General features: G+C 39.3%; 1 pseudogene; it reads right to left on the bottom strand.

Annotated features, from left to right (window-relative positions):
- Window positions 1-9,680: 9,680 nt before the first annotated feature.
- LOC125280913 (olfactory receptor-like protein OLF4) lies at window positions 9,681-10,686 on the bottom strand (annotated as a pseudogene).
- Between the last annotated feature and the right edge of the window lie 9,806 nt (window positions 10,687-20,492).

Below are 20,492 nucleotides of genomic sequence, written 5' to 3'. Positions count from 1 at the left end.
CGGCAGCACCCAAAGCCTGAGCCGAATATTGGGATACTTTGATCAGATTATGAAAGTGGAACATGCCTCTTTTATTTTTTTCCTAGAATTTATATTTTTACCTGTCTGAATAATTTACATAACATACTTTATTCAGTTTTGTGATACCCAAGAGATTTTCTCTTTGTCATCATCGTGCTCTCTCAATACCATTTCTAACCTAGGATGTGAAATATTAAGACGTTCTCACTTATCCAAAAGACTATATAAATCTGCTAAGAATAATTTTCTCAAATAAAATATATCACAGTGAATATTTTTTTCTTTTGTTTGACTGAACACTACTCCTGTGGAAAATCTACTCTTGGCCACCACAGCTGTTTATGTAAGTTCATAACAGAGAAAAATCTGAGACCATGTGTTTCACTCTTGTGAACACGAATCCTGTGTATCTCACTACCTTCCCTGCTCTTCCCGGCAATGCAGACTTTGATGTACCGGTGGTTATAGCTAATCAAGGGATTTTTCTGCACATTAGGATTGTGTCCTCTTACACAGATGTGTCTGCCATGCCTACCATAGTCACTGGCAAAGAAAATGCTAATAAATACGTGTCTCCAAGTGGAATCTACACAGAGAAGCAAATATGGAAAAACACGTTGACATAATGTAGCCTTAGAATTGAACTTGGCTTTAAGAATGATAAGAAATATATTAAAGTGCACATTTATTGCTGTGAAAAAATGTTTCTTCATCAGACACTTCATCTATTCATTGAATTATGGTATATCAGAGTCCATTTGTAAAGTGTATTCATTAAGATGAAAGACCGGTGGCATGTTTAGGGTTTTACTAAATTGTTTTCTGGATTCCGATTGAAATATTCCTGTGCTACGTATGAATGTGATTCCTTCCATTTCTCCAAATGAGCTATCCCCTGCTATTCAAAATTTTGTCATAACTTCTAAAGTGGCAGTGAGTGAACAACATCAGTATCACCCATTATATATGATCCTCATAACCACAGGAGGACTCACCAGGAAGCTTGGGTTCCTGTCCAGGATGTGAATCAGAGTCATAAGTTTGGTGCACACATGCATGTCCTTCCAACCTTTCCATGTTACCTCAAAGGGGCCTCAATGGAGTCATTTTTATAACACAATCACATGCGATAAACTTGAAGAATAAGGTAATCTTGAAAGTTAGTTTCAAGTATCAGAACAAATGCCTAGGATAAAAGACTCAGATTACTACAAATTTCCTTGACCTCTGTCTGATTTGATTATTATATCAGTTAGCAATGCTTCATACAAAGCATCCTAAAATAAAATGGCTTAGTATAGGGGCCACGGGGTGGCTCAGTTGGTTTAGTGTCTGCCTTCAGCTCAGATCATGATTCTGGGGTCCTGGGATCAAGCCCCCCAGCAGGCTCCCTGCTCAGTGGGGAGTCTGCTTCCTCCTCTCCTTCTGTCCCTTCCCCGCCTGCCACTCATGCTCTCTCTCTAGCTTGCTCTCTCTTGCTCTTATGTAAATAAATAAAGTTTTTAAAAATGGCTTATTATAATGTCTTTATTATTGAAGGAAGTTCTAGGGTCAGGAATTGTTCTGATCTCTGCAGGGCTCCTCAAGAGTCTGAAGTCAGGTGGGAATCTCTATGTTGTGATTCTAAGGCTCATCCATGAAGTGTGTGGCTGCAGTGCTCTTCTGTCTTGAGTCAACTTATGTCATTTTACCCATTTCATATATGTAGGAAATCTTCTAGTTACCAAATAAATGAGTTTATCAAATGTGAATTGTCTTAGTTTAATTCCTCTCTTTTTAAAGATTTTATTTATTTATTTATTTATTTATTTATTTATTTATTTGACAAAGAGAGATTGAGCACAAGCACAGGGAGCAGAAGTCAGAGGGAGAGGGAGAAGTAGGCTCCCCACTGAGCAGAGAGGCCAACTCAGGGTCCCAGGCCCCTGAGATCAAGATCTGAACTGAAGGCATACGCTAACCAACTGAGCCACCCAGGCATCCCTAATTCCTCGATTTTAACACCCACACGTGAACCGATGCTTTTCACAGTTGGACAAGAGCTCTCCCACCCCGATAGGTGTGACCCAGCTACCTGTGCTAAAGATCTGACCCTGAGTCATGCACCACTAGAATTTTTAATTCTAATTAATTTAGTTGGGCATTATTACATGTGATAAACTGTACATATTTAAAGTGTGCAACTTTAGGAATTGAAAGAGTCATAGAAAAATCATGGGTACGTACTGCATGATTCCATTTCCACAGAATTCAAGGAGGTGCACTGTAAGCTCTCACTACTTCATTGTGCAATTATTAGGGGGTAATCCCTCCAACCTTCGTTTTCTTCCGAAGGCAATGTGGAATCAGAAACATAACTTCAAGGGATGTTTTAAAGCAAGATGCAATGTGTGAAAATACTTTGTTGGGGATGAAGAATGTTCAAGACTAAGAGTGGGTGTATGTAAATGTATGTATATTCACATACATTTTTATTTCAAGAAAACATACTGACACGCAAGGATGTACGTGCACAAGGCTCCTAACCCTCATTATAACTCGTTATAAACACTCTATTGTGTTGAAAGAAAGCTTTAAATGGTGTTGTGAGAAATAAAAACGATACCAAGGAACCGCATCTTACCCTTTTTCATTAGAGATACATCCCTGCATTTACTGAGGCTGAAAATTATGACAAAGACAGGAAAGAAAAGGTAGCGTAACATGGAGTTCCTTTTCCTTGTGGTCCTTACTCACTCATCAGGTAGCTGGAGGGAGAGAGAGCGTTGGTGGACCGTGCACATGTCAAGAAAGAAAAAAAAGTGAGTTCGTTTTGTATGGCATTTTTCTACTGTCCTGGGAGAATGAAATGCATGTGCATACATGAATTACAAAAAAACAAAAAACAAAAAGAAAGAAAGCTTTAGAGAAACTTAATGGGTAAATAAATGAAAAGTATGAATGTTTGTTTTCACATATGCTAGGAGTGTAGAAATTTAGAAAAACAAAATCTAGAGAACAGGTGGCCTTAGTTTTCACAACGGATCACTTTTCCTACCTAAGTGCCCAGAGGCCTCAAAGACAGAACCACATTGAAATTTATGCAAGGAAAACTCCTCCGTACCAGCTAATAGGACTGAAAATCTCCAAACTGACTAGATTTTTCTTGTACTTAAGATACAGTTTCAACACACAATGCCCTGACCCATAGAAGCTAAGTGAATGATTTGAGAGGCTTAAATTTCGTTTCTTCAAAGAAAATTTTACTGGGGACATGTCTTTGTCACTTTCTTATTGCTGCTATCTCCAAGTACCACAATGATGATTTAACAGAAACAAATTTATATTCTTCCAGTCCTGGAAGTCAATGCCAAAAATGAATCTCTTCGGGCTAAAATCAAGATGTCTCTGCAGGACACAGAGAGAGTGAATTCCTTCCTACTTACGTGATTCTGGGTCATTATTTATTCTCCACAAAAATGCATGGCATTCCAAACTCTTCTTGGTACCTGAAAAATATCCTCATTAGAGTTACTCTTTTTGTTTCAGATTTATTTATTTATTTATTTATTTATTTATTTATTTATTTATTTATTGGAGAGAGAGTGAGAGAAAGACCAAGAAAGGGGGATGGGGCAGAAAGAGAAGGAGAGAGAATTTCGAGCAGACTTCTAGCTGCCTAACTGAGCATGGAGCCCAAAGTCGGGCTTCATCCCAGGAGCTGGAGATCATGACCTAAGCTGACACTAAGTTGGAAGTTCAACTGACTGAGCGACCCAGATGTCCCTAATGTCACTTTTTAACAGTTATCCAAAATAAACTTGATTAACAGAATGATCATGAATGTTGCTGCATAGCAAGCCATCCTGAAAGCAAATGGATTGCTATAATGACTTTAGTATCAAGTGGAATTGTGTGGTCATGAGTTGTTATACTCTGTTGATTTCTTCAAGAGTCTTGAGTCGGCTGTGTGTCAGCTGGAGGAGCTCTGCTGATCTCTCCAGTGCATTCCAATATAACTGGGGCTTGGATAGCTAGTGGAATGATCTCAGAGAAGACAGTGGGACTGAATTATGTGTCTACTGAGCAGTTATGGAAATTCTACTCCACAAGGTCAGGCTTTCCTCCAAAAGTAAATATTTCCTCCCACGCTTTGCCTAGCAATCACTATTCCTAGTCTCATAAAAGATCAAAGAAGTGAAAGATTTATTTTCCAGATGTCTCAGAGAGCAGGGACCTTGTATGTAACTCACTGATTAATGGAGATAAGAACTGTTGTATCACCAATGCCATATTCATGGCATCCTTATGTAGATACTATTGAATGACACTGACATATTTATAATGGTTTTCATCCTGATACTATGTTTTATTTTTTATGGGGAGGGTTCCACTGGAAGGAGGTGACATTTAAAAAGCAAGTAAAAGACAGAGACATAGGAATATTTTTCCTCATTTTTCCAGATTTATTAAATATAATTGACATATAAAATTCTGGAAATTTAAGCATACAAATTTGTGATTTCATATACATATACATTGTGAAATTATCACCACAATAGGTTAGTGAATACATCCATCACTTCACAAAGTTATCAGTTTTTTTTGTTGTAAGAATATTTACTATGTACACTGTTAGCAATATTCAAGTATACAACACAATAGAAATCACCATAATTACCATGTTGTATGTAAGTTCCTAGAACTCATTGATCTTATAACTGAAGTTTTGTAGGCTATCACCAGCATCTTCTCATTTCCCCACCCCAGACACAGGCAAACATCAACCTAGTCTCTGTTTCTATGGGTTCAGCTTTTTGTATTTTACATTATAAGTAAGATCACACAGTAATTGTTTTTTGTCTGATTATTTCACTTAGCATAATGCCCTCAGGGTCCATTAATGTTTTAGCAAAGGACAGGTTGTCTTCCTTTTTTTATTTGTTGAGTTCCATTTTACAGACATGCCATCATTATTCATTCATCTGTTGAAGGATTCTGGGCTGTTTCTATGTCTTGGCTATTGTGAATAATGCTGCAATGAATAGAAGGGCACAGATATCTGATATATTCAGATATGTGGGAATTAAACCACTCTAGCCAAACAATAAATGTGATACACCCCATTCATAGAAGGAAATACAACAATCATATGATCATCTCAATATATGCAGAAAAAGATTTGACAAAATACAACACCCTTTCATGAATTAAAAAAAAAAAAAGCTCCAACAAACTGGGTATAGGAGGAATATACCTCAACATAAAATGAGACCATATATGACAAATCCACAAAAACATCATACTCAATGTTGAAAGGTTAGAAAACTTTTTCTTTGTGATCAGGAGCAAGACAAGGGTGTCCACTCTCACAACTCTTATTCAACATAATACTGCATGTCCTAGCTAGAACAATCAGGTAAGATAAAGAAATAAATGGCATCCAAATCAGGAAGAAAGAAAGAAGTAAAAGTGTTTATTTATTTACAGATGATGTATTTTTTCCAGTTCTTTAAGGTGCAAAGTTAGTTTACGTATTCCGGATTTTTTTTTATTTTTTTGAGTGATGCTTAGATGACTATGTATTTCCCCCTCAGGACCGCCTTTGCAGTATCCCATAGGTTTTGGACTGATGAATTTTCATTCTCATTGGGTTCCATGCATTGTTTAAGTTCTTCTTAGATTTCCTGGTTGACCCAAACATTGTTTAGCAGGATGGTCTTTAGCTTCCAACTGTTTGAATTTCTTCCAATTTTTTTCTTGTGATTGAGTTCCAGTTTCAAAGCACTGTAGTCTGAGAATATGCAGGGAATAATCTCAGTCTGTTGGTAACAGCTGAGACCTGATTTGTGACCCAGTCCGTGGACTATTCTGGAGAAAGTTCCATGTGAACTTGAGAAGAATGAGTATCCTATCGTTTTAGGGTGGAACGTTCTGTATTTATCTATGAGGTCCGTCTGGTCCAGTGTGTCATTCAAAGATCTTGCTTCTTTGTTGATTTTCTGCTTAGATGATCCTTCTATTGCTAAGAGTGGAGTGTTGTGGTCCTCTACTATTGACATATTATTATCAATGTCTCTTTATTTTGGTTTACAAAGGCTAATGTAGTTGGCTGCTCCCGTGTTGGGGGCATAGATATTTATAATGGTTAGATCCTCTTGTTGGATAGACTCTTTAAAATGATATAGTGTCCTTCTGTATCTCTTACTACAGTCTTTAGCTTAAAATCTAATTTGTCAAATATGAGAATTGCTATCCCAGCTCTCTTTTGAGGTCCGTTGGCATGAAAAAGTGAGGTTCTCCATTTCCTCATTTTCAGTCTGGATGTATCTTTATGTTCAAAATGAGCCTCTTGTAGAAAGCATATGGATGGTTCCTGTCTTTTTACCCAATCTGCAACCCTGTGCTGTATCATGGGGGCATTTAAGCCATTCATGTTGAAAGTGATTATTGAAAGATGTGATTTTATTCTCAGCATGTTGCCCGTGAAGTCCTTGTTTCTATAGATTATCTCTGTAAATTTCTGTTCTGTATCACTCGTGGAGTCCATCTCCTTTTATAGAACTCCCCTTAATATTTCTTGCAGGTCTGGCTTGATGGTCACATATTCTTTCAGTTTCTGCCTGTCTCAGAAGCTCCTTGTTTCTCCATCCATTCTGAATGACAGTCTTGCTGGATAAAACATCCTTGGCTGCATGTTCTTCTCATTTAGTACCCTAAATATGTCTTTCCAACCCTTTCTGACTTGCCAGGGCTCTGTGGACAGGTATGACATTAATCTGATAATATGAACTAAATATAGAAAATCCTGCAAACACAACCCTTACGAGCACACTCACCCTGATGAGCCCCAACTCATGTGTAGAATTATTGAACCACTATATTGTACTCTACTATATCATTCTCTATGTTGACATTATGTCCTGCACCAATAAAACCTTATTAAATTGAAAAATTTTACTTGTGGTAGACCTTTTGCAGAGATGGCCTTAATTCACCACTTATCTCTGTATCCATGTACTTGGCAATGTGACTGTGAAGCTCCGCCTATTGAAAGGTGGAGTCTATTTCTCCAATGTTGAATCTGGACTGAACTCACTGTTTTCTTTGCCTTGACTACTAGTGTATGCTGAAAATGACAGTGTGCCTCAAGGGGCCATTGTGTGTTTCTGCTGCTCACTTGTAACCCTGCCTCTGCCATGGATAAAAGTCCAGTCTAGCTTGCTGTAGAAGGAAACTGACCATAGCTCAGTTGCTCATGGCCAACCTAGAACAGCTTAGCACCAGCAAGACCACAAATGTGAGAACACAGCTAGGATTAGTGGAGCACTTCCAGCTGACCCACAGCTGACTGCAGCCTCCTGAGGAGACCAGCACTGACCAGAAATCTTCCCCAACATAGACCCCTATGTGATTTTAAGAGAAACGTTGTCTTATATAATTTACATTTAGCATGGCTTGTCACACAGCAATAGCTGACTGATTCAATAATAATCAGTGTAAACACAACTGAAAATATTAAGAATAAAATACTGGCTCTTATATTTGACATTTGTTCTGATATTTGAAAGGGCTATTCATAATGGTCTGGTTATTCACATTTATTTCAGATAACTGTACTAAAAAGTTACCACCATATTGAGACTCCCATCCAGGTAACTGGTAGAGGTTGGAAAGACCTGTATGTTTTAGCAGGTATAATTTGTGGAACCCTTAATCACAATTTTCCATTCCCAGAGCATTACTGGACAGGAATTCAAGCCCTTGTCTGTGTCATCCTTTGATCATAGGATGGAAGAGAGTTTAGAGCATAAAAAGGGTAAAGAAATTAATGACAGAGTGAACACACCAACTGTTCACTTATTCACAGTATAATTTTTATGACAACATTTTTAAAGGGGGAGAGTTTAAGGCAATGGAAGGAGTTATATTTGTAGGCAGGACTTGACACTTTCAAATATCAATAGTAAATCATCCAATTAAGTAATACAAAATCTGCCACTAATTCTTCACTCCAATTAATAAAACACTTTAAACATGGTCACCAAATATCCCACACTTCATTGAGTAGATGTTCATTATCAAAAACACATTATCCATGATAAAATATGGTGTGATAGAAAGTTTTACTTTATCATATTTCAGGTCTTCTCTGATACCAAGCCCACCTTAAGTCAATTAGCTTATGTAAATCTGTCCTACTTTAATTTACACTTGGAGAGTGATTTTCATAGGGAATTTTTCCCTTACTATTCTGTGCCAATGATACTGCAACTGCTGGGCTGATGAGGGAATGGGATGCTAAGGAGGACTGTAAGCCCCATGACTTCCTACAAAACAAACTAGTATAGGTTAAAATGTACATAATCAAGAAGAACATTTAAGGTATTAACATACAAAGGAATGACAGACACAGAGTGAAAAACTGTGATCTCAGAATTCCTTCCACAATAAAATTATAAAAATGACCTCAGATGCCAATGTCATTTATTTCATAAAACTAGGACCATTCATCGCTATATGAGGCAAATGGGAATCTCCAAATGGATTCTGATTCAAGTTTGGGACTAACTTTGGAAATTAAGAAAACAAAAGGAAAATTGTTGGCTATCAAAAGGACCAGAAAATTCAACAAATGGACTTATTTAAATTCAAAAAAGCAGTTGAACTTTAGATTAATACCCAGTAGTGCAATTGCAGGATCATAGGGTAGCTCAATTTTTAACTTTTTAAGGGACCTCCACACTGTTTTCCAGAGTGGATCTACCACCTTGGATTCCCAACAACAAAGTAGGAAGGATCCCCTTTCTCCACATCCTCTCCAACAATTGTTGTTTCTTGCCTTGTCAATTTTTGCCATTCTAACTGCTGTAAGGTGGTATCTCAGTGTGGTTTTGATTTGAATTTCCCTGATGGCTAATGATTTTGAAAATTTTTTTCATGTGTCTGTTAGCCATTTGTATGTCTTCATTGGAAAAGTGTCTGTTCATATCTTCTGCCCATTTTATGATTTGTTTATTTGTTTCTTGTGTATTGAGTTTGAGAAGTTCTTTGTAGATCTTGGATACCAGTCTTTTCTCTGTAGTGTCATTTGCAAATATCTTCTCCCATTCCATGGGCTGCCTCTTAGTTTTTTTGACTGTTTCCTTGGCTGTGCAGAAGCTTCTTATCTTGATGAAGTCCCACAAGTTCATTTTATCTTTTGTTTCTCTTGCCTTTGGAGATGTGTCACGAAAAAGGTTACTGTGGCCGATGCCGTAGAGGTTGCTGCCTATGCTCTCCTCTAGAATTTTGATGGACTCCTGTCTCACATCATTAGTCATTGTGTTCCTTTTGCCCTAGACCTCCCCAATATTTTTTCATGATGGACCATTAAGATTTATTTTAGCATTGAACTTTTATATTAGAGGGGTAGGGGATTGGGATAGGCCAGTGATGGGTATGGCATGGTGCACTGGGTGTTATACGCAAGTAATGTATCATGAACTTTACATCAAAAACTAGGGATGTACTGTATGGTGACTAAAATAACATAATAAAAAAATATTATTAAAAAAAAAGCAGTTGAACTTTAGAAATATTGAAACTCCAGAATATACAAGAGGGATTGAGATCTTCTTTCATGATCTGATTAAAGAATATCAATTTCTGGCTATTAGGCATTAAGCCTCCAAGCACAGTTACTTGTGAAAAAATGACCCCTTTACAGCTGCTCTGAAAAATACATTCAGAGCCCCGTTTATATCTTTGTTCCTCAGACTGTAGATGAAGGGGTTCACCATGGGTGTGACCACCGTGTACATCACCGAGGCTACTGCACTTGAGTGGGAGCTTTGGGTAGTGGCAGAGCTAAGGTACACTCCTAGGCTTGTACAATAAAATAAGGAGACAATGGAGAGGTGTGACACACAGGTGGAAAATGCTTTATGCTTGCCCTGAGCTGATGAGATCCCAAGTATGGAGGAAACTATCTTAGAGTAAAAGTAAAGGATCCCAGCCAAGGGAGCACCAGCCAGCAGCATAGCTGGAAAGTACATCACCATGTTATTAAGAAAGGTATCAGAACAGGCAAGTTGGATCATCTGATTGAGTTCACAGAAAAAAGTGGGGGATTTCCACCTCTGTACAGAAGGACAGCCGCAACACCATTAAGGTTTGTAACAAAGAATGCAGGGTGCTCATGATCCAGGACATCAGAACCAGCAGTCCACAGAGCCAGGGGTTCATGGTGACTGTGTAGTGCAGGGGGTTACAGATGGCCACAAAGCAGTCGTAAGCCATCACAGTCAGGAGGAAGTTGTCCAAACTTGCAAAAAGTATGAAAAAATACATGTGCATGATGCAGCTTTCATAAGTTATGACTTTTCTCTGTGTTTGTATATTCACCAGCATCTTGGGGACAGTGGTGGAGGTGAAACAGATGTCTACAAATGACAGGTTGGAGAGGAAGTAGTACATGGGGGTGTGGAGGTGGGAGTCAGAGCTGACAGCCAGGATGATGAGCAGATTCCCAAATATGGTGACCAGGTACATGGACAGGAACAGCCCAAAGAGGAAGGGTTCCAATTCTGGTTCCTCAGAAAATCCCAGAAGAAGAAATTCTGAAATTCGTGTATCATTCTTTAGTTCCATGGAGTCGATGTGACTACCAAAATAAGAGAAAAAGAGCATGACACAATCATGCATTACTAACCTGGCAGACACATTACCATTTATATTCTGCACTCAAGAAATTAATGTTTGTATCTGTGCATGGAACATGATAAAAACACTGAGAACTAGGAATAGAAGAAAACTATCTCAACATAAACCCATTTATAAAAAACCCACAGCAAGCATGATATTCAATGGTATACAATTAACATTTTTTCTTTATGATCAGGAACAAGACAGGGATCCCCACTTTCTTGATATCTACTCAGCATAACACTGGAACTTCTAGCCAAGCCATTAAACAAAGAAAAGAAAAGACAAGTCATCCAAACAGGAAAGGAAGAAAGAAATTTATGAATGCAAACAATGTGGTCTTATGTGTAGAAAATCCTAAAGATGCCACAAAAACACTAATGGAACTAATAAATTAATTCAGCCAAATAACTGGATACAAAGCCAACCCTCACAAAATCATTGCATTTCTACATACAAACAGTGAACAATCTGAGAAGGGAATAAAATAATTCCATTTGTGTGACATCCAAAAGAGTAAGACTATCACCTCACACCAGTCAGAATGGCTAGTTTAAAATGACAAGAAATAACAAGTGTTAGTGCAGGGGTTGTCAAGAGGGAACACTCATGCACTGTTGGTGGGAATGCAATCTGTTTCAGCTACTGTGGAAACAGTATGGAGATTCCTCAAAATACTAAACATAGAAATACCACATGAACAAGTAATCCCGATACTGGGTATTTACCCAAAGAAGACAAAAACACTAATTCAAAAATATATATGCACCCCACATTTAGCAGCATTATTTACAAGCAGCCGGAGTGTCCATCAATAGATGAATGGATGAAGAAGATGGACGATTTCTCAGGCATAAAATGAATGAATTCTTATTTGCAACAACATGGGTGGTTCTAGAGAGTATAGACTTTTTGCAAGTTTTGCTATACTCAATGAAATAAGTCACACAAAGACAAATACTGTATGATCCTACTTATATGTGAATCTAAAAAACAGAACAAATGAACAAAAAACCGGCCAGGCTGTTGAATATAGAGAACAAACTTGTATTTGCCAGAGGGTAGGTTAGTGGGTAGATAAAGGATATCAACAGTTATACATGAGATCTTGCCATTTGCAAAAACATGGATGAATCTAGAGGATATAAAGCTAACTCAAAGAAGTCAGTCAGAGAAAGACAAATACCATATGCTTTTACTCATATATGGAATTTAAGAAACAAAACAAATGAACAAAGAAAAAAGAGACTAACCAAACAGAAAAAAAAGACTCTTCAATATGGAGAACAAAGTGTTGGTTACCAGAGGGGAGGTGTGTGGGGGGAAGGGTGAAATAGATGAAGGGGATAAAAAGTAGGCTATCAAAATGAGCGCTGAGTAATGTATACAATTGTTGAATCACTAACTGTACACCCAAAACTAATATAACACTGCATGTTAATTACACAGAGGTTAAAAATAAATTTTAAAAAATACCAAAGATCCCCCAAAGTCTTTAAAATTACCCAAATTCCCCAAAATAAAAAATGAAAGAAAACAAAATCTACACATAAAACCATCTTATATAACCATGAAACTGAGAAGGAAGAAGTTTTATATTAACTCATAGAAATTAAAACATTTTTATTGTCCAAATATTGTCACAGAATTCAACATAGAAACAATAATCTGTAAAAATCATTTGAAATGCTGATAACCGTAGAAAATGGGCATATAATGTATGGGCATATATTAATAATGGGCAGATAAATATGGTGACCAATTATAGAAAGAAGTACATCACAGGCAACATGCTGAGAATAAAATCACATCTTTCAATAATCACTCTCAACATGAATGGCCTAAATGTCCCCATGAAACAGCACAGGGTTGCAGATTGGGTAAAAAGACAGGAACCATCCATATGCTTTCTACAAGAGGCTCATTTTGAACATAAAGATACATCCAGACTGAAAATGAGGAAATGGAGAACCTCACTTTTTCATGCCAACGGACCTCAAAAGAGAGCTGGGATAGCAATTCTCATATTTGACAAATTAGATTTTAAGCTAAAGACTGTAGTAAGAGATACAGAAGGACACTATATCATTTTAAAGGGTCTATCCAACAAGAGGATCTAACCATTATAAATATCTATGCCCCCAACACGGGAGCAGCCAACTACATTAGCCTTTGTAAACCAAAATAAAGAGACATTGATAATAACATGTCAATAGTAGAGGACCACAACACTCCACTCTTAGCAATAGAAGGATCATCTAAGCAGAAAATCAACAAAGAAGCAAGATCTTTGAATGACACACTGGACCAGACGGACCTCATAGATAAATACAGAACGTTCCACCCTAAAATGATAGGATACTCATTCTTCTCAAGTTCACATGGAACTTTCTCCAGAATAGTCCACAGACTGGGTCACAAATCAGGTCTCAACTGTTACCAAAAGATTGAGATTATTCCCTGCATATTCTCAGACTACAGTGCTTTGAAACTGGAACTCAATCACAAGAAAAAATTTGGAAGAAATTCAAACAGTTGGAAGCTAAAGACCATCCTGCTAAACAATGTTTGGGTCAACCAGGAAATCTAAGAAGAACTTAATGCATGGAACCCAATGAGAATGAAAATTCATCAGTCCAAAACCTATGGGATACTGCAAAGGCGGTCCTGAGGGGGAAATACATAGTCATCTAAGCATCACTCAAAAAAAAGAAGGAAGAAAGAAAGAAAGAAAGAAAGAAAGAAAGAAAGAAAGAAAGAAAAATCTTGAATAAACAAATTAACTTTACACCTTAAAGAACTGGAGAAGGAACAACAAATAAATCCTAAGCCATGCATCAAAAGAGAAATAATAAAGATTAGAGCAAGATCAATGAATTAGAAACCAGAAACACAATAGAAGAGATCAGCAGAACTAGAAGCTGATTCCTTGAAAGAATTACCGAGATCTATAAACCACTGTCAAGACTTATCCAAAAAAAAAAAAAAAAGGAAAGGACACAAATTAATAAAATTATGAGCAAAAGGGAAGAGATCATGACTACCCCCTTTGAAATAGAAACAATTATTAGAAATTATTATCAACAACTATATGCCAATAAATTAAGCAACCTGGAAGAAAAGGATGCCTTCCTGGAAACCAGTCAAAAAATATCAAGTCAGAAACAGGAAGAAATTGACAACCTAAATAGACCAATAACCGGTAACATGATTGAATCAGGGATCAAAAACATCCCAAAAAGCAAGAGTCCAGGGCCTGATGGATTCCCTGGGAAAGTCTATCAAGCATTCAAAGAAGAAATAATACCTATTCTCCTGAAGCTATTTCAAAAAATAGAAACAGAAAGAAAACTTCAAAACTCATTCTCTGAGGCCAGCATTACCTTGCTCCCAAAACCAGAAAAGGACCCCATCAAAAAAGAGAATTACAGACCAATATCCCTGATTAATATGGATGCCAAGATTCTCAACAAGACCCTACCTAATATGATCCAACAGTACATTAAAAGGATTATCCATCACGACAAGGTAGGATTTATCCCTGTGATGCAAGGGTGGTTCAACATTTGCAAATCAATCAGTGTGACAGAACACATTAATAACAAAAGAGACAAGAACCATATGATCTTTGCAATTGATGCAGAGAAAGCATTTGACAAAATCAGCATCCTTACCTGATTAAAACACTTCAGAGTGTAAGGATAGATTCCTCAATTTCGAGGGGGAGTTAAGATGGCAGAGGAGTAGGGGACCCCTTTTTCAGCTGGTCCCCTGAGTCGAGCTGGATAGGTACCAGACCAGCCTAAATAACCACGGAATCAGCCTGAGACGCAGGATGATGCATCTGGATCTCTACAAATGAACATCTCCAGCTCTGAGTATTGAGGTACGAAGAGGGGAGCTATAAACCGTGCACAGATATCGGAAGATAAACGGAAGGGGGAGGGAGCCGCCGCGTTTGGGCGCCGGGAAGCGGCAGCCACCTGCACGGGGGAGCGGGCGGACTCACAGAGGGCACCTGCGAGAGAGCGGACTGAGACCGGTGAGCCATGAACACGCGCCACCAGGCATCTCCCCGGAATCCCGGTGTGCTCACGGGATCCAGACTGAGACCGGGAGCTCCCGGAGCGCGCAGGGCGGCTGGCGGCTGGCGGGCCACCTGCACGGGGGAGCGGGCGGACTAGCGGTCGGCACCCGCGTAACAGCAGACTGAGACCCTGAACCGGGTGCACGCCACCAGGCTTCTCACGAAACTCCGGAATCAAGGTGTGCTCACCAGGCATAGACTGAGACTGGGAGACCCGGGAGCGTGCGGGGCGGCCGGTGGCTGGCGGCATTAGAAACACAAAGGACAGAGACGCGCCGGCCCTGGGAGTGAGGGCAGGGACGCAGGGTTGGTGCGCACATCCCAGGACGCTGCAGGGTTGAGCAGCACCAACAGTAATAGAGTTAAAGTGGCCAGAACATCAGTGGAGAACGGGCCGCAATTCCTCTGTTCTGTGACAATGCAGCCTCTGCTGCTCTGACTCTCAGAAGAGGCATAGCCGGCCACCAGGGAAAGCCGCCAGAGAACAAAAGCCTGGAAATACTGGCTCAGAGAGTGCCCATCCCCATCCTCCCTCGCAGGGGACACGGAGACTCTAACCAAACAGGGTTGCCTGAGTATCGGCGCGGCAGGCCCCTCCCCCAGAACACAGAAGGCAGGCTGAAAAATCAAGAAGCCCACATCCCGAGGCGCCTGGGTGGCGCAGTAATTGAGTGCCTGTCTCCGGCTTAGGGCGTGATCCCAGCGTTCCGGAAAGGAGTCCCTCATCGAGCTCCTCCGCTGGGAGCCTGCTTCTTCCGCTCTCACTCCCCTGCTTCTGTTCCGTTCTTGCTGACTGTCTGTCTCCCTCTCTCAGATAAGTAAATAAATAAAATCTTAAAGAAGAAGCCCACATCTCTAAGATCCCTATAAAACAAGGGGCACGGCCTGGGAACCAGTCAATAATTTGGGCTCTGGACAACCCCGCAACCTCTCCTCATCAGAATGACAAGAAGGAGAAGCCCCCACCCCCCAGCAAAGAAAAGACAGTGAGTCTGTGGCCTCTGCCACAGAAGTAATGGATATGGATGTAACCAAATTATCAGAAATGGAATTCAGAGTAACAATGGTCAAGATAATGAGTAGACTTGAAAAAAGTATTCAGGAAAATGTTACTGAGAATATAGAATCCCTAAGGGCGGAAATTAGAGCGAATCTGACAGAAATTAAAAATTCTATGAGCCAAATGCAGGCAAAACTAGAGGCTCTGACGGCCAGGGTCACCAAAGCAGAGGAACGGGTTAGTGAATTGGAGGATGGGTTAATAGAGGAAAAAATAAAAATAGAAGACGGTCTTAAAAAAATCCACGCCCATGAATGTTGGCTACAGGAGATTACTGACTCAATGATCCAATGTTAGAATCATCAGCATCCCCGAGGGGGTGGAGAAAAACAGAGGTCTAGAAGAGATATTTGAACAAATTGTAGCTGAAAAGTTCCCTAATCTAGCAAGGGAAACAAAAATTCGTGTCAAAGAGGCAGAGAGGACCCCTCCCAAGCTCAACCATGACAGACCTACACCACGTCACGTCATAGTGCAACTCGCAAATATGAGATCCAAGGATACAGTATTGAAAGCGGCCAGGGCAAAGAAATTTCTCACGTACCAAGGCAAAGGCATCAGAATTACGTCAGACCTGTCTACACAGACCTGGAAAGAGAGAAAGGGTTGGGGGAGCATTTTTAAAACTCTTTCAGAGAAAAACATGCAGCCAAGGATCCTTTATCCAGCAAGGCTGTCATTCAGAATTGATGGAGAAATAAAGACATTTCAGAATCGACAGTCACTAGACAATTTCGTAACCACGAAACCAGCCCTACAGGAGGTATTACGGGGGGTTCTATAAAAGTAAAAAGGCCCCAAGAGTGATACAAAACAGAAAGTCACAGCCAATACAAACAAAGACTTTACTGACAACATGGCAGAATTAAAAGCATATCTCTCAGAACACAGTCTTAATATTAATGGTTTAAATTCTTGCTTAAAATGACACAGGGTTTCAGATTGGATAAAAAGAAATGACCCATCCATTTGCTGTCTACAAGAGACTCATTTCAAACCCAAAGATGCATTCAGACTGAGAGTAAGGGGATGGAGTACCATCTTTCATGCAAATGGGCCTCAAAAGAAAGGTGGGGTAGCAATTCTCATATCAGATAAACTGGATTTTAAACTACAGACTATAGTTAGAGACACAGAAGGGCACCATATTATTCCTAAAGGAAGTATTCAACAAGTGGATATGACAATTATAAATATATATGCCCCCAACAGGGGAGCAGCAAGATACACAAGCCAACTCTTAACCAGAATAAAGAGACATATAAATAAAAATACATTAATAGTAGGGGACCTCAACACTCCACTATCAGAAATAGACAGAACACCCTGGCAAAAACTAAGCAAAGAATCAAAGGCTTTGAATGCCATACTCGACGAGTTGGACCTCTTAGATATATATAGAACACTACACCCCAGAACCAAAGAATACTCATTCTATTCTAATGCTCATGGAACATTCTCAAGAATAGACCATGTTCTGGGACACAAAACAGGTCTCAGCCGATACCAAAAGATTGAAATTATCCCCTGCATATTCTCAACCACAACGCTCTGAAATTGGAACTCAACCACAAGGAAAAATTTGGAAGAAACTCAAACACTTGGAGACTAAGAACCATCCTGCTCAGGAATGACTCGATAAACCAGGAAATCAAAAATCAAATTAAACAATTTATGGAGACCAATGAGAATGAAAATACAACAGTCCAAAACCTATGGGATACTGCAAAGGTGGTCCTAAGGGGGAAATACATAGCCATCCAAGCCTCACTCAAAAGAATAGAAAAATCTAAAATGCAGTTTTTATATTCTCACCTCAAGAAGCTGGAACAGAAACAGAGGGACAGGCCTAATCCACGCACGAGGAAGCAGTTGACCAAAATTAGAGCTGAAATCAATCAAGCAGAAACCAGAAGTACAGTAGAGCAGATCAACAGGACTAGAAGCTGGTTCTTGGAGAGAATCAATAAAATTGACAGACCACTGGCAACACTTATCCAAAAGAAAGGAGAAAGGACCCAGATTATTAAAATTATGAATGAAAAAGGAGAGGTCACGACGAACACCACTCAAATTGGAAGCATTCTTAGAAATTTTTATCAACAGCTATATGCCAATAAACTAAGCAATCTGGAAGAGATGGAATCCTTCCTGGAAACCTATAACCTACCAAGATTGAAAGAGGAAGAAATTGATTTCTTAAACAGGCCAATTAATTATGAAGAAATTGAGTCAGTGATAAACAACCTTCCAAATAACAAAACTCCAGGCCCGGACGGTTTTCCTGGGGAATTCTACCAAACATTCAAGGAAGAAATAATACCTATTCTCCTAAAGCTATCTCAAAAAATAGAAACAGAAGGAAAGCTACCAAACTCATTCTATGAGGCCAATATTACCTTGATCCCTAAACCAGGGAAAGACACCCTCAAAAAGGAGAATTACAGACCGATTTCCCTAATGAATATGGATGCCAAAATCCTCAACAAGATACTTGCTAATAGAATCCAACAGTTTATTAAAAGGATTATCCACCACAATCAAGTGGGATTCATACCTGGGATGCAAGTGTGGTTCAATATTTGCAAATCAATCAGCGTGATACATCATATCAACAAGAAAAGACTCAGGAACCATATGATCCTCTCAATTGATGCCGAAAAAGCATTTGACAAAATACAGCATCCTTTCCTGATTAAAACCTTTCAGAGTGTAGGAATAGACGGTACATTTCTCAATCTCATAAAAGATCTATGAAAAGCCTACTGCAAATATTATTCTCAATGGGGAAAAGCTGGAAGCCTTTCCCTTAAGATCAGGAACACGACAAGGATGCCCACACTCGCCACTATCATTCAACATAGTAATAGAAGTCCTTGCAACAGCAATCAGAAAACAAAAAGGAATCAAAGGTATTCAAATTGGCAAAGAAGAAGTCAAAATGTCTCTCTTCACAGATGACATGATACTCTATATGGAAAACCCAAAAGAAGCCTCTCCCAAACTATTAGAAGTTATAGAGCAATTCAGTAACGTGGCAGGATACAAAATCAATGCTCAGAAATCAGTTGCATTTCTGTACACGAATAACGAGAAGAAAGAAAGAGAAATTAGGGAATCCATCCCATTTACAATAGCACCAAAAACCATACCTTACCTTGGAATTAACTTAACCAGAGACGTAAAGGACCTATATTCTAGAAACTATAAATCACTCTTGAAAGACATTGAGGAAGACATAAAAAGATGGAAAGATATTCCATGCTCATGGATCGGAAGAATTAACATAGTTAAAATGTCCATGCTACCCAGAGCAATCTACACTTTCAATGCTATCCCGATCAAAATACCAAGGACATTTTTCTTTTTTTTTTTTTTTTTTTAAAGATTTTATTTATTTATGTGACAGAGAGACAGCCAGCGAGAGAGGGAACACAGCAGGGGGAGTGGGAGAGGAAGAAGCAGGCTCATAGCGGAGGAGCCTGATGTGGGACTCGATCCCAGATCGCCAGGATCACGCCCTGAGCCGAAGGCAGACGCTTTAACGACTGCGCTACCCAGGCGCCCCGCAAGGACATTTTTCAAAGAACTGGAACAAATAGTCCTTAAATTTGTATGGAAACAGAAAAGGCCCCGAATCTCCAAGGAACTGTTGAAAAGGAAAAACAAAGCTGGGGGCATCACAATGCCGGATTTCGAGCTGTACTACAAAGCTGTGATCACAAAGACAGCATGGTACTGGCACAAAAACAGACACATAAACCAATGGAACAGAATAGAGAGCCCAGAAATGGACCCTCGGCTCTTTGGGCAACTAATATTTGATAAAGCAGGAAAAAACATCTGGTGGGAAAAAGACAGTCTCTTCAATAAATGGTGCTGGGAAAATTGGACAGCTACATGCAAAAGAATGAAACTTGACCACTCTCTCACACCATACACAAAAATAAACTCCAAATGGATGAAAGACCTCGATGTGAGACATGAATCCATCAAAATTCTAGAGGAGAACATAGGCAGCAACCTCTACGACATCGGCCAAAGCAACCTTTTTCATGATACATCCCCAAAGGCAAGAGAAACAAAAGATAAAATGAATTTATGGGACTTCATCAAGATTAAAAGTTTCTGCACAGCCAAGGAAACAGTCAGAAAAACTAAGAGGCAGCCCATGGAATGGGAGAAGATATTTGCAAATGACACTACAGATAAAGGACTGGTATCCAAGATCTACAAAGAACTTCTCAAACTCAATGCACAAGAAACAAATAAACAAATCATAAAATGGGCAGAAGATATGAACAGACCCTTTTCCAATGAAGACATACAAATGGCTAACAGACACATGAAAAAATGTTCAAAATCATTAGCCATCAAGGAAATTCAAATCAAAACCACACTGAGATACCGCCTTACAACAGTTAGAATGGCAAAAATAGACAAGGCAAGAAACAATTGTTGGAGAGGATGTGGAGAAAGGGGATCCCTCCTCCATTGTTGGTGGGAATGCAAGTTGGTACAGCCACTCTGGAAAACAGTGTGGAGGTCCCTTAAAAAGTTAAAAATTGAGCTACCCTATGATCCAGCCATTGCACTACTGGGTGTTTACCCCAAAGACACAGACATAGTGAAGAGAAGGGCCATATGCACCCCAATGTT

This window comes from Ursus arctos, unplaced genomic scaffold (assembly GCF_023065955.2).
Source record: "Ursus arctos isolate Adak ecotype North America unplaced genomic scaffold, UrsArc2.0 scaffold_14, whole genome shotgun sequence".
Taxonomy (NCBI): Eukaryota; Metazoa; Chordata; class Mammalia; order Carnivora; family Ursidae; genus Ursus; species Ursus arctos.
Note: the sequence above shows the minus strand (reverse complement) of the source record. Positions and strands in the feature narration are given on the sequence as shown.